Genomic DNA, 12,012 nt, shown 5'->3' on the forward strand with positions numbered 1-12,012 from the left:
TATATATATGCTTTCATTTAGATTTTTGTTGCCCTAGGAGTTGTGGACAAGCACAGGTCTGTGATTCTGTGTAAGAGGAATCTCCTGCAAAGAAAACTAATTTAAAGTCAGTCTGGTTTCAAGTGAAACAGTGGGAAATGGGAAAAAATCCCTTGTTTCCACTGGGATCCCGATAACAAAATTCACTCTAATCCTTGGCATCCACCTCACCCACAGCAGCACTCAGACTCCTGACCTCACCATGCCTCGGGAGCCACTGTAACCCTCCATGTGTGCACTTCCACAGCAAACCCCTGAAACAGTTTGACTTTTATTGGCTTGCAGGGGAGAGGTTTAAGTTTGCATTTGCTGTTGACTAAATGCTCTCATATGGAAACAGTTACACAAGGCTAAGCTGCAGAAATTTAATTGCAAATTTGAAACTTTGTCATCAAAAGATTATCTTGTCTCAGGATAAATTCTAGTCTCAATCTTTGTACACGACTGGGATAGAATCATAGAAAGTATTGGATTGGAAGGGACCTCCAAAAGTCATCCAGTGCAACTAAGCAGGGACATCTCCAGCTAGGTCAAGCTGCTCAGAGCCTCAGGGTAGTCTTACCCTGTACCCAAAACAAACAAAAAAAGGTAATTTGCACAATTAGTTCTTTTTTGTTTGTTTGTTTGTTTGTTTTATTTAAGCAGCTTACAGTTGGAGTGCTTTCTCCCTGGTTCAGAGGCAGGAAAGTGGCTTCAGAGGCTGGACAGGTAAGGCCATGTGCAAATGCCAAAGTGGCAACTTCCGTGAAAATGCATTATGTTCATTTCTGGAGAAATGAAGCAAGTCAAGGCGGTGCTGAGGCAGCAGAGGAAATTATGCTAATCCACACTACAAGGGAGGTGCCACGTTACACAGCCAGATGTGAAGCTTAGTATTCGTTTTTTTCATGAACACACTCCCTGTAAGTTGGCTGCTTAGGAGATTTCACTCCACATTATTACTTAAGCTCACAGTCACTCCAGGATTCGAGCTTAATCTGCACAATAAACACAACAATGACAAACAGGATTGGGGGCATCAGGGAGAATCATGGATATCTAATTTTTTTTTTTCAGAGATGTTACATGTGCATTTCAAGAATTCAAAAGTTTCAAATGAATCTTGCCAGAAATCCTCAAGAAAAGTGCTACCAAAACAGTAAATACAAATGAGTGTGACATTATGTACTATCAGCCCACCTGAGCTATTTATCTTTAAGAAATACATAAATAAAAACAATGATGAAGCTCAGCCTGGTATAGTAGCAGTACCCGGGAAAAGTACACACAGAGCAGCCCAAGAAAGTATATCCATCAAAATATCAGGGGTTTAAATATCCAGGCTTCATGTTTCAAAGCTACACAACAGCTTTGAAAATTCAGTTCCCATTAAATTTATCTCCCAGGTAGCTTTCCAGATCCCAGCCTCAAGTTTGCACTGACATACACTACATTTTCTAAAAGCCTTTGGATAGTGTCCTGATAAAATGCATGCAGTGTTATTTGACTTTTAGAGCAAAGGAATTTGGATTATGTCATCAACACTCGTTTCTGACTTAAGGTATGATGCTGAACAAGTCACCAGCTCCCTGCTTGTGAGCACTGTCATTTACTTAGAAAAACTACCTGCCCCACTGGGACAATCTGAGGCTCCGTTAAATGTTTACAAACAGTTTTAGAATAGGTACAAATCTACATAAAAGCAAAGATGGTTTTCATAGGAGCACTGTTTAAGCACAGACCCCAGAGACACCTACTAATGGCATCATAGAGGAAGGTAATATCAGTATGATGCAGCAGCAGAGAACTATCAGATGGGAGGAAAAGATCCCTCAAGACAACTTTCAGAGTGGAATAATGGAGGTGACATTAAGTTTGACAGCCTAAATACAAGTTCCTGCAGACTGATAGGAAGTCTAGTATGTGTTAGGAACTCAAAGAAAGGATAACAACCTCAGCAGAGCCATTGATTACTGCTGAATGATGAGCCCTCAGCATGACAAAGCCATGAAAAGCACAGAGGGTATTTCTAGAGGAAGGCATTTCTAGACAGATAATGTCACTGTATAACATACTGCTAGCACCCCAGATAAAATTCAGCACAAAAAAACACGCCGATAAAGAAAGATCAGACAAATACAGAAGAAGCTGACTGGGCTGAGAGTGGATGAATCAGTGAGTGAGCACATCTCCCAAGTGAAATTTAAAAGACAGAAAAGAAGTTGCTAGAACATTGCAGCAATGTTTGCTCAAGAACAAATAGGCATGAATTTACTCATGTGTAAATTCAAACTGGAAGCTAGGGGGGGAAAATAAATAGAATAATCCAGTCCTGAAGAATAATGTTCTAGGCTCATCTACCACTACATGGAGAAAGTGCAAAATAGGAACTGATACACCTATGCAGCACTGGGCCTTACAGTAGAGGTCCAGTAACATCAATCCTGTGTGACAAAGTCCAGCAGCAGGTCCATACATCTTCAGTACTATAGAATAGTGGAATAGATATTCTTAGAAAAGAGTACCATACTCCCCCAAAAGGAACAAACTGATCTTATTTTGTATGAACATTTCCTTTCCACCACAGACTGGAGCATTTACTTTAAGTCACCCTAAATATCATCACCTTATCCTCCATTAACTTAAACCGTCCAAATTAAACTGAATTACCTGACACATCAATACACTTGTCTTTGCTATGACCTGCAGCAATGCAACTCAGGATACACCTGGGATTGTTACTTCATTGTTTACTCTCTCTTTCAAAGCAAAGAATACATTTATACTATGATGCACGAATTTCTGATTGGATAAGGTACTTGTGCTCTATTTAACACATCTTTCCAAGATTTTCAGTGCAATAATACATCCAGTGTCCTTAATGCTCAAGCCAGTGCTCACATGTTCTACCATCGCCTTTAATATAGAAAATTCATTTGTATCCTCCTAAAGGCAATGTAAGTCCAGATGAATTTAAGGACACAAGAAAGAGATTGGCATATAGTTTATAGCACTGGGAGACAGTTAGGGATTAGCAACAAGACTTTCTGTCCTGAGCTCAGTCTCCACTAACCAGTGCCAAGGGATTCATGGTTCTGCAAGGATGTAGGTCATGCCAGAGGGGACACACAAAGTCCTGCAGGAGCCTGGAGGCAATTAAAAGCGGTGATGCAGTTGAGCATCACCACAGGCAGTGAAAAGGGACTTCCCCTGAGACTGGAAACTGCAGGCAAGAACCATCTATTCCTCTTCCATGTCTGTGACAAGAAGGGATAACTTGGTTATAAAGCCTTTAAAATGCAGTGAGTCACCTCTCAAGAGGTCACTGGCTACTGAAATTTTGCTGAAGTATTTAATAAGAGAAAATCCTTGAGTAACAAATATTCATTCCTTTACTCATACTGTATCAGATTCTTCCTGTAATTTCATTTGGGGTACCTGACAGTACAAACAAGTCATTCTCATAGGCAGAGTAGAGGCAATACTGGCCCACAAAACATTCTTCTGCTAAAAAAGATCCACTAAAGTTAATTTCTCAGACTACAAAAGAGCAAAAGAGTTAACTGTTATCCTGTAACAAAAGGTTCCAAATTTTGCAAAACTGCTTGTATAGTTCTCCTTCTAGGAGAAGCAATTGCCGTGCAGGTGCACTGAGGAGTGGGCTAGAAGAACTTCTCAGAAAATACCAGCTCAGGGGGAACTCACCCCTCAGTGCATTTACCAAACTCTACAGCCTGACAGGAGCAGGCTCTCCCCCAGTTGCCCACTCCCTCACAGTTAACATCACACAAGTTACAACAACCTGACCGCCATCAGCTTTAAATTAATAAACATGTAAGGCAAGTCTTAAATGCTGTGAGCTGACAGTGCAGTGGTAGGTAACATGCCACAGAAGTACTGAAGATTCAAATCAAACCCATTGCAGAGAGACACCTGAATTGTGTCAGTTGTAACAACCTCACACCCTCATCTGTGGAGCATGGAAAGTTGGCAGGCTCTTGACTAGCAGTGTTGGCCCTTAGGAGAGCTAGCTGAGCTGCCCTAGGTAGTGGGTCACGTCGTACTTTATGGATCCCACCACAGGTCAGATTATGATGAGAGCAAACCCCTTACGCAAAGAGGATGAAAAACTGACAACATCTTGCAGTCCAAAGTTGAAATATTTCAGGTACACGTTCTACCTGACCTCCAGAGCAGGAGATTGGATCAGTGAAGTGTGCATGGAGACCATGAGAGCAACTTCTGCACCACCCATAACCATTCAAAACATCATCAAGGCCTTGCCCAGACTGTTTAATAATACTGCAGCACCGGGGTGGGATCGTAAGAGAATCAACTGGTTGCTGCCCTCGGTATTACAACATGGACTTGATCTGTTCTGATCCTACCCCTCCCATCGTTAAGCTTGTAGTTAGTTAAAACCTACACAGCTCCTCCCAAATCACATGGCAAAGGGCCACCTTCAGTCACCCCCGGAGAGGGAGGAAGCCTGGATTAGGTGGAGCATTACGAGTACCTTTTTTTTTCTTGAGCTCATCAGATGAAGGTCATTGTTTTAACTGGATCAGCCCAACGATGCTGGTCTGTCCATTCTTTGTAACTGAAACCCGGACAACCCAACGTGTGAGCTTCAAATTGGCAGAGGTATTAATTTCAAATCAATGGGAAATACAAAAATATCAATAGGCATTTAAGAGTGAAACATTAGTTACTTTTCAAAAGGCGCAGTGCACAAATTTTGCGGTGCCTTTACAAATAGAAATAAGCCAATAACATCATTTCACAGCATTTATAAATGACTAAGTTAATTAACAGGGAATCTTCAGAGCGATGATGAAGGAAGTTTAGAAGAACCTTATCTGACACTATTCAAAATTCTCAAAGGAAGGAATGGACTTCTTAAAAAACAATTAATTACAAGGTTTTGTTGCTTTACTTTGATATAATTTTTGTTTACATATTTAAGCTGGTTTTGACCTTCAAAAATCTGGCAAAGAACAATTTTCATTAAAGTATCTCAGTGATGGAAGTTGGAAGCTCCTCATCTTGTTTCTGAGGTTAACTGAGAATATTAATTTTTTTAGCAGGCACAGTCAAACAAAATAGGAGAGTGGACACAGCAAAGGCTGATGCAGAGCAAGCCCTTCTCCTGTCAGGTCTGATTCCTTTGTAAGGTTTGGCTGGAGGTTCCAGCATGAAGTAACTCCACAGAAGGTGCTGTCTCTCTCTAACGATATCTGAGCATAGGCAACAGCACAATGATAGCATGTCTTCACCATTCTTTAGGAATGCAAGGTACCATCAACCAAGAAAACCCCATGACTGTCTTGAAGGTGGTAAAAGATTTAACAATAGTAAATTGACTGTGGCATCCCTTTCTTCCACATTTTATTGCTTGGGTATCCTCTTTTCTGTGAAGCTGCTTGTCTGCTGCTATTTGCAGCCCAATTCAGCACCATCACCTCCCTGCCTGGCTGAGCTCTGAATACATGAATAAGCAGTTTGGCAAGCAGAAAGAACATGCTCTGTCTCATTGTTGGCACATGTGTAGTACCAAGTCAATGAGGAAAGTGTATTAGAGATAAATACTCATTTTAAGAAATGTGTTTTCATAACAGGATTGTACTAATTGGATATTAAGACAGACAAATCAAGAACCAGGTATGAGAATTTAATCCAGAAAAAAATCATAGGGAACTAAGGCACAAGTTGAGCAGCAAGGGTAATTACCTACTAGAACAAACAACTCAAAGAAAAGATGGATTTAATACTTTGATACTTTTTCAAGAATGTTTGGGTTTTTAAGCAGCATGCTGCAGTCTGACCAAGGCGTCTCTTCAAAGAAGTATCCAAGAGAAGCTTTAGGATGTGTTCTGCAGGGAAGCAACACAATCTCATGGAATGACTGACCAGCAGATGCACCACAGCCTGTGGTCTTTCCACCCATCTTTAGGCACGTAACTTGACAGCTAAGAACATCCTTCTCAAAGAGCAGTACTTAGATCACAGGATTTTGAAACAGCTCTTTCTTCTCGAGATCAAGAAGTGGCTGTTTTTCATATAGTAAATGGAAAAATTGAGTCCCAGAAGGCAATTTAAAGTCATAAATCAGTATAATCTGTCAAAGTGTCTAATGCTTTCCATTGCTCACCTGATGGAAATGACAACCCAAACCTAGGCGCAGCAATCAGGTGGGGAACTTCCAGGCCACTGAGCCTCTGAAAAAGCAGGGGAGCCTCTGTTTTGAGACATAAACGTTTTTAAGAGACACTGTTGAAAGATTTACTTATTCCATATTACCACTTTGAGACCTTCACATCAGAGTAAATTCTTTGCCACAGTCTGTGCTTTGGCTCAGAAAGGAAAAAAGAGAAAACGCTGCATTGTGAAGTCCTTGAGCTGCCAGGCCTGCCTCATGGTGACAGCAGCACTACCACATCTCCTAAGGAAACGCTCTCGCTCTCTGTCACTTATCTCCAAGAACAACAAGCAGGTATTTCATTTCAGAACCCTGCTGGCAACTTGCAAGGCAGGAATTGTGAAACGCTGCTGTCTCCTCACCAGAATGCTGCCTCCCACGTGCAGAAGGAAAAGAAAAGAAAAAGGAAGGCCCTGAAAAGAGACAGGGCTGGCTAACATCAGGAAAATGAGAGATTTGTGGACTTCCATGGCATAGACAGATTGATACAGAATAACTGAGCAACACATCTGTAAACATACAGCTGTGTAAGTGCACTGGACAGAGGTCCCTGCCTGTAGAAGAAAACACTGATTATTCTACTTGTTAAAAATCAAATTCTTGGCACATAAGAGTAATTGGACTTTTTTTAAATTAATAAAACTTCTCACTGATTGTAACCTTAAATAACAAACTGCTTGAGATTTTACTGTTTGGCTACTGACTTAATCTAAATTGCATATATTAATTCTCCATGGGAAGGTGAAAAAGCCTGTGACCCCTCCAAAACCTGTTCCTAGGCTTCCTGTACCATCAGCCTAGGTCCTCCTCTGCATTAGGCTGCTGCTGAGTGGATCTCTGTTACTTTTTAAGTTTAAGAAAGCCACAGAAGGGAGGTCACACAGATTTACCAATGTGACAATAAATAACCTTTGCTGGATGAGTTGCCTTTAAGGGACTATACCTAAAGACAAGACCCCTTCTAGGTTGTCCTACCCTATCCAGACAAGGAGGGTGGTTCCTTGCATGGTGCTCCAAAGCAGAAGAGATGCTACATCACCTTCTCCCCAAATTCTACATCCTCAATTGTTTATTCCTCTAAGGTATACAGTGAAATGCAGAGCTTACAGCATATGTTGGTCCTGGAAGGATGAAAGTGTCCTTCCAAAGAAACCAGAAAGTGCCAAATCATTTTAATATATAATGCAGGGGGAAAGGAAAAAAAAAGTAAAAGCTTACTTTCAGAAGTGTTAGGTTTCATAATCTAATATTCTTCAAGACACGGAAACACAAAACATTAACCTGGAGACAGATGTTTTCCCCCATCCACATTCAGTCCTGTATATTTTGAGAATTATTCTCTAAAGGCACCTCCATAAATCCTGCATCACTATGGATGTTCATCCACAAGGATGACCACAGTGCACCTGACTCACAGACGCAAAATGCCCAAATGCACTATTTTCAAGTATCAATGGGCTAATATCAAAACTTAAATGTAGATAAGATGTCTCTCATAAAAATTTCATTATGATAATACAAGGAAAATTAAAAACACATGAAAATACATTAAAAACAAACAAACAAACAAACAAAAAACCAAAACCCACAGAATACCAAACAAAACCCAAACCTAAACAACAATTCAATTAGGAAGATTTAATAAATAAACACTTGAGAAATAATCCAGTATGAAAGAAAGACTATGAAACCCTCCCATGTAAGCTTTTCCATTCATCCAAGTCTCGTGTGGAAGAGGCTGGTACCTGTGTGATATGGCACTATACAACATCTTCCCTCTACTGCCATCCCAGTAGATCCTTCACATTCAGTAGGGTGAACACCAAAGGGTGTTCAGAGCCAGTTCTTACAATCAGCCTATCCCCTGAAACCTATCTCCTTCTCCACTCCAAAAGCGTGAAAGATTATGCTAACCATAAAGGATACACAAGCACCAACAAGCACAATTACTTATCTTATATTTCACAGGACTTCTAGCAGTTGTTATCCTACCCAAAAGACAAATTGACCCCAGCCTACCCCTCTCTTGGGTGTCCAGTAACTTTTCTGTGACTCTTTAATTTCAAATCACTAAAGACTTAAAATTTAATATGAAAGTAGGTAGCTAGATGCAGTATACGTACACACTAATAGAGTTTAGTTCCATTAAGATTTTACTAACAATAAACATGGAATATAAAGTTGCTACTCTGCTGAATGTGGAGGAAATAATTTCCTCAGTAGGAAGTTTTCTAGTCAGAAGACATCACAGGAAAAAAAAAAAATCCTTTAGGCTCAGCTTCTTCCTCTCCTCCCAGACTTTCACCTCTGTTCGAATCCAGACATAATGCAACCGTGTCTGACATCACAGGTGAGATATTTTCCTCTTTATGGTAAATAAATGATCTCACAACCACAGGACTGTGATTTCATTGCGCAGCTGAACAAGCAAGTATCCAACACACGGAATGGAAGTTATTGTTCAAACATAAACAGCAGAAATAATTGCAAAAGTAAAGCAAATGAACAGCCAAGTAAATTAATTCATTTTTGAATCACTCTTCCTGTTTTCCAAGTCCAAATGATTCTCCTTCCCTATTTAGGAAGCCTGAAGGGATGAAAAAGTGTCCAAGATGGTGAAATTAAAAATTAGCTACCAAGCATGAAAACATGCAATGATTGCACTTCATAACATTTTTATTGCCTCAGTGTTGTATGAATCACTTCCCAGTTCCACAGTAAAAAAAATGAAACCAATAAAGTCTAAGCAATCAATGTTATGACTTCATCAATCTGAGACTAAAGGCATGCACAGAAAGACAAATCTTTTCACGAATACGGAGGAAACTACCACTTCATTCTAAAGAAGCACAAGTTTCTTCTTTATCTAAAAAGTGGCCATTTTCACCTCAGAACAAGGAATACTGAAATAATCCCAAGTACAGCTCCATGTGACACAACCTTGCTTTCCCTTGCAGAAACGGGCCAAATTTGGGTTTCTCAAGTCAGGAACGCAGCTAATGCACAGTGAGGCTACAGCTAATACAGAATGTTCCCAGCTCGGAACATTCTCACTCCTTTGAGGTTTTGCATCAAGATAGTAGTATTTTAACAACCACCTGCACTTAGCTTTATTTTTCAAAGTCTATAGATTTTAGAAGCGTGACGTTGAATTATTTTGACAATTTAACTAAATCCAAAAAAGTTCAATGTATTGCTACTCAAAACTTCCAAGAGGACAATAATCTATGCTTAAGACCACAAAGCAGCCTCATAGTAATCTATCAGACAACAGATCAAAGGTACAGTGACCTCCCGCAGGGAGACTGTACCTTCTTTTGACAGTCATGCTCAATAGCTAACCAAATGCAACCTTAAATTCCTCCACAGTGTGTTTTGACATGGCTAAATAAGCATTCTAGTCTGGCTGTATGAATAAAGAAAAAAAAAAATTAAGAAAATGTCCCATTTCTACAAAGTATCACTAAATCCAAACCTGTTCTGTAACAGCAGTACCTAACTATTATTATCTTTTTCTAAGAAATACTAGCTTTCTTTTTTTGAGTGGCTAAACACCTTAAATCAGGTATTAAAATCTCTGGGAGGATTCTTCCCTTTAATATAATAGCTCCTTTCCCTTCTAAAATCATTAATAAAAAATAAACCCCTTTTTGTTAACTCAGATCTTGCTTCCTCACAAGTGTGCCAGAGGCATTTTAGTATGGACCAGGTCAGGTCCATCACAAATTACAGCAGCAATGTGTGGCAACAAAGGATCAGATTATTCATATAACTGTTACTACCTTCTTCCTTCTTTGATAACAATAGAAACAAACAGTATAGATCAATCTCTCAGGACAAAAAGTCAGTTCCTATTAAATCAGTGGTTTTCTGATAGGTACAAATCCAGGCTTACAGCATGAAGTAACAGCACAGCACAAACCTTAGAATGATGAACGAGGGATATTACAGGGTACAATAAACCCTACTTATCTCCAAATTCTCTCCCCTTTCACATGATGTACAAGCATGAAGTTAAGCCAGAGCAGGAAAAAGTTAGTAGGTGCTATTTTTGCATAGTTTCCTATGGTAGATTCATGGCAGACACTATGAGCAAAGCAGGAAGGCACAATTACCAAAGAATTAATGCACCAACAAGAAGCACCAGCTACAAATGCACTGTAACGGAGTGAAATTAAATCTACAGTTAATTTATACATCAGTATTACAATGCAGAAAAGTTTGTCTTTTTCTCAGGTGATGCCGGAATACCCAATTGTAGCCTACTTCCCTCTTTGAAAAAGACACATTGTGAAAGAAGCACGGTCTCCATATGGGTTCATGGGGAGGAAAAGACAAGAGTAGTGACCAAATATAAGTCTAAAAATGTTATTCGTACACAGTTGTTACCCACTGCAGAGCCCTCCGCACATTGCCTTACAACTACAGTGTAAACTGGCTCATTAGTAGCAAAACCTTAATTCCAGAATCCAAAGATTTAGTGCAAATTCTAATACAATAGAAGTTTATTACTTTTAACATGTCCTGTTCCTTTACCATACCTCAGCACAGCTTCAGGGGATGCCCATATTTTAAATACCAGCTGTCCAGTCCAAAGGACTCAGTATTACCCCCCCACAACACTGCTTCAAAGTGAGTAAACCTTTTTGCGCCACCCAATGCTCCTGTTGGAACTCCCCTAAAAACTATCTTCTGGACCTGGTCTGATAGAAAATCCAGGAAGAAATGAATGAAGAGTTGTAAGATACCTTCCTCAAAGAGACGACATGTAAATTCTTCAGCTGTACACAGCATTAATGTCTGATGGGACAAGTCTGTCAAGAAGAAGCCTTAGAAAGATGATGTTGGTTTAGGGGAAAAACAGAATCTCTGACTTGGGCCCAGGCTGGAGTCCTAACTCTAATTAAATTCTAATCTGCTTCTCCCAGTTTTCATAAAATGCTGTCTTCAAATAGTTGTATTTTTTTAAGAAGCACAAGAGCTCTGATCTTCTCATTAAAGAATCGGTTATAAGGAAAACATATTAGTACTAAGGCCATAATAAACTGAAAAAATTATGAACATTTTTCCCCAAACTAGTGGATTGCCACTAGTGGATTATCACTTGCAAAAAAAATGTGCATTCACAAGTCTGCTTGAAAAGTGGGAACTTGCCGTTTAAGTGATTCTTCAATGATATCTCTATTTTGTCCTTTAATTAATAAAAGGATACATGCCCTGGCGTTATAAACATTAATTTTCTATTTAGAATCCCAAATTAGGAAGCATAAACATTTATGCACTTCATTAAGCACTACCTAAGAACACTTTGAGATTAACAGGATACAAGCTAGGCTGTTAAATGCAATTTCAGGGCACACATAAGCCACCATAAAAACACTCCTCCTCTTCCCACACGTCGCTATGAGTGCTCCTTGGGCCCATGCTATTTGCACCAGCCTTTCTGAAAGGAACCTTGGAAACCAGTGAGATCCAACTCATCCGCACAGCCACAAGTGCTAGTTTAAGGGAAGGCATGGGATTGGCACAAGCCAGTTGTGAAATTGCACTTTAGAAAGCATAAAACAAATAGCTGTGCCCTGGATTAAGACATCGGTTAAGCACACATGGTGGACAGGGTATACCAGTGCTACAGGGAGGACACAGTAAATCTTTCCAAACTACAGGAAGTAGAATTGCAGTGGTAGGAAAGAAAGTTGCTGACACTCCGGAGCTGACAGTGTGAAAGGTAGATCACCACATCCATGTGCCTAAAATAAACAGAAGGATAACTAAGATCACTAAAATAACACACC

This window comes from Merops nubicus, unplaced genomic scaffold (assembly GCF_000691845.1).
Source record: "Merops nubicus isolate BGI_N331 unplaced genomic scaffold, ASM69184v1 scaffold378, whole genome shotgun sequence".
NCBI lineage: Eukaryota > Metazoa > Chordata > Aves > Coraciiformes > Meropidae > Merops > Merops nubicus.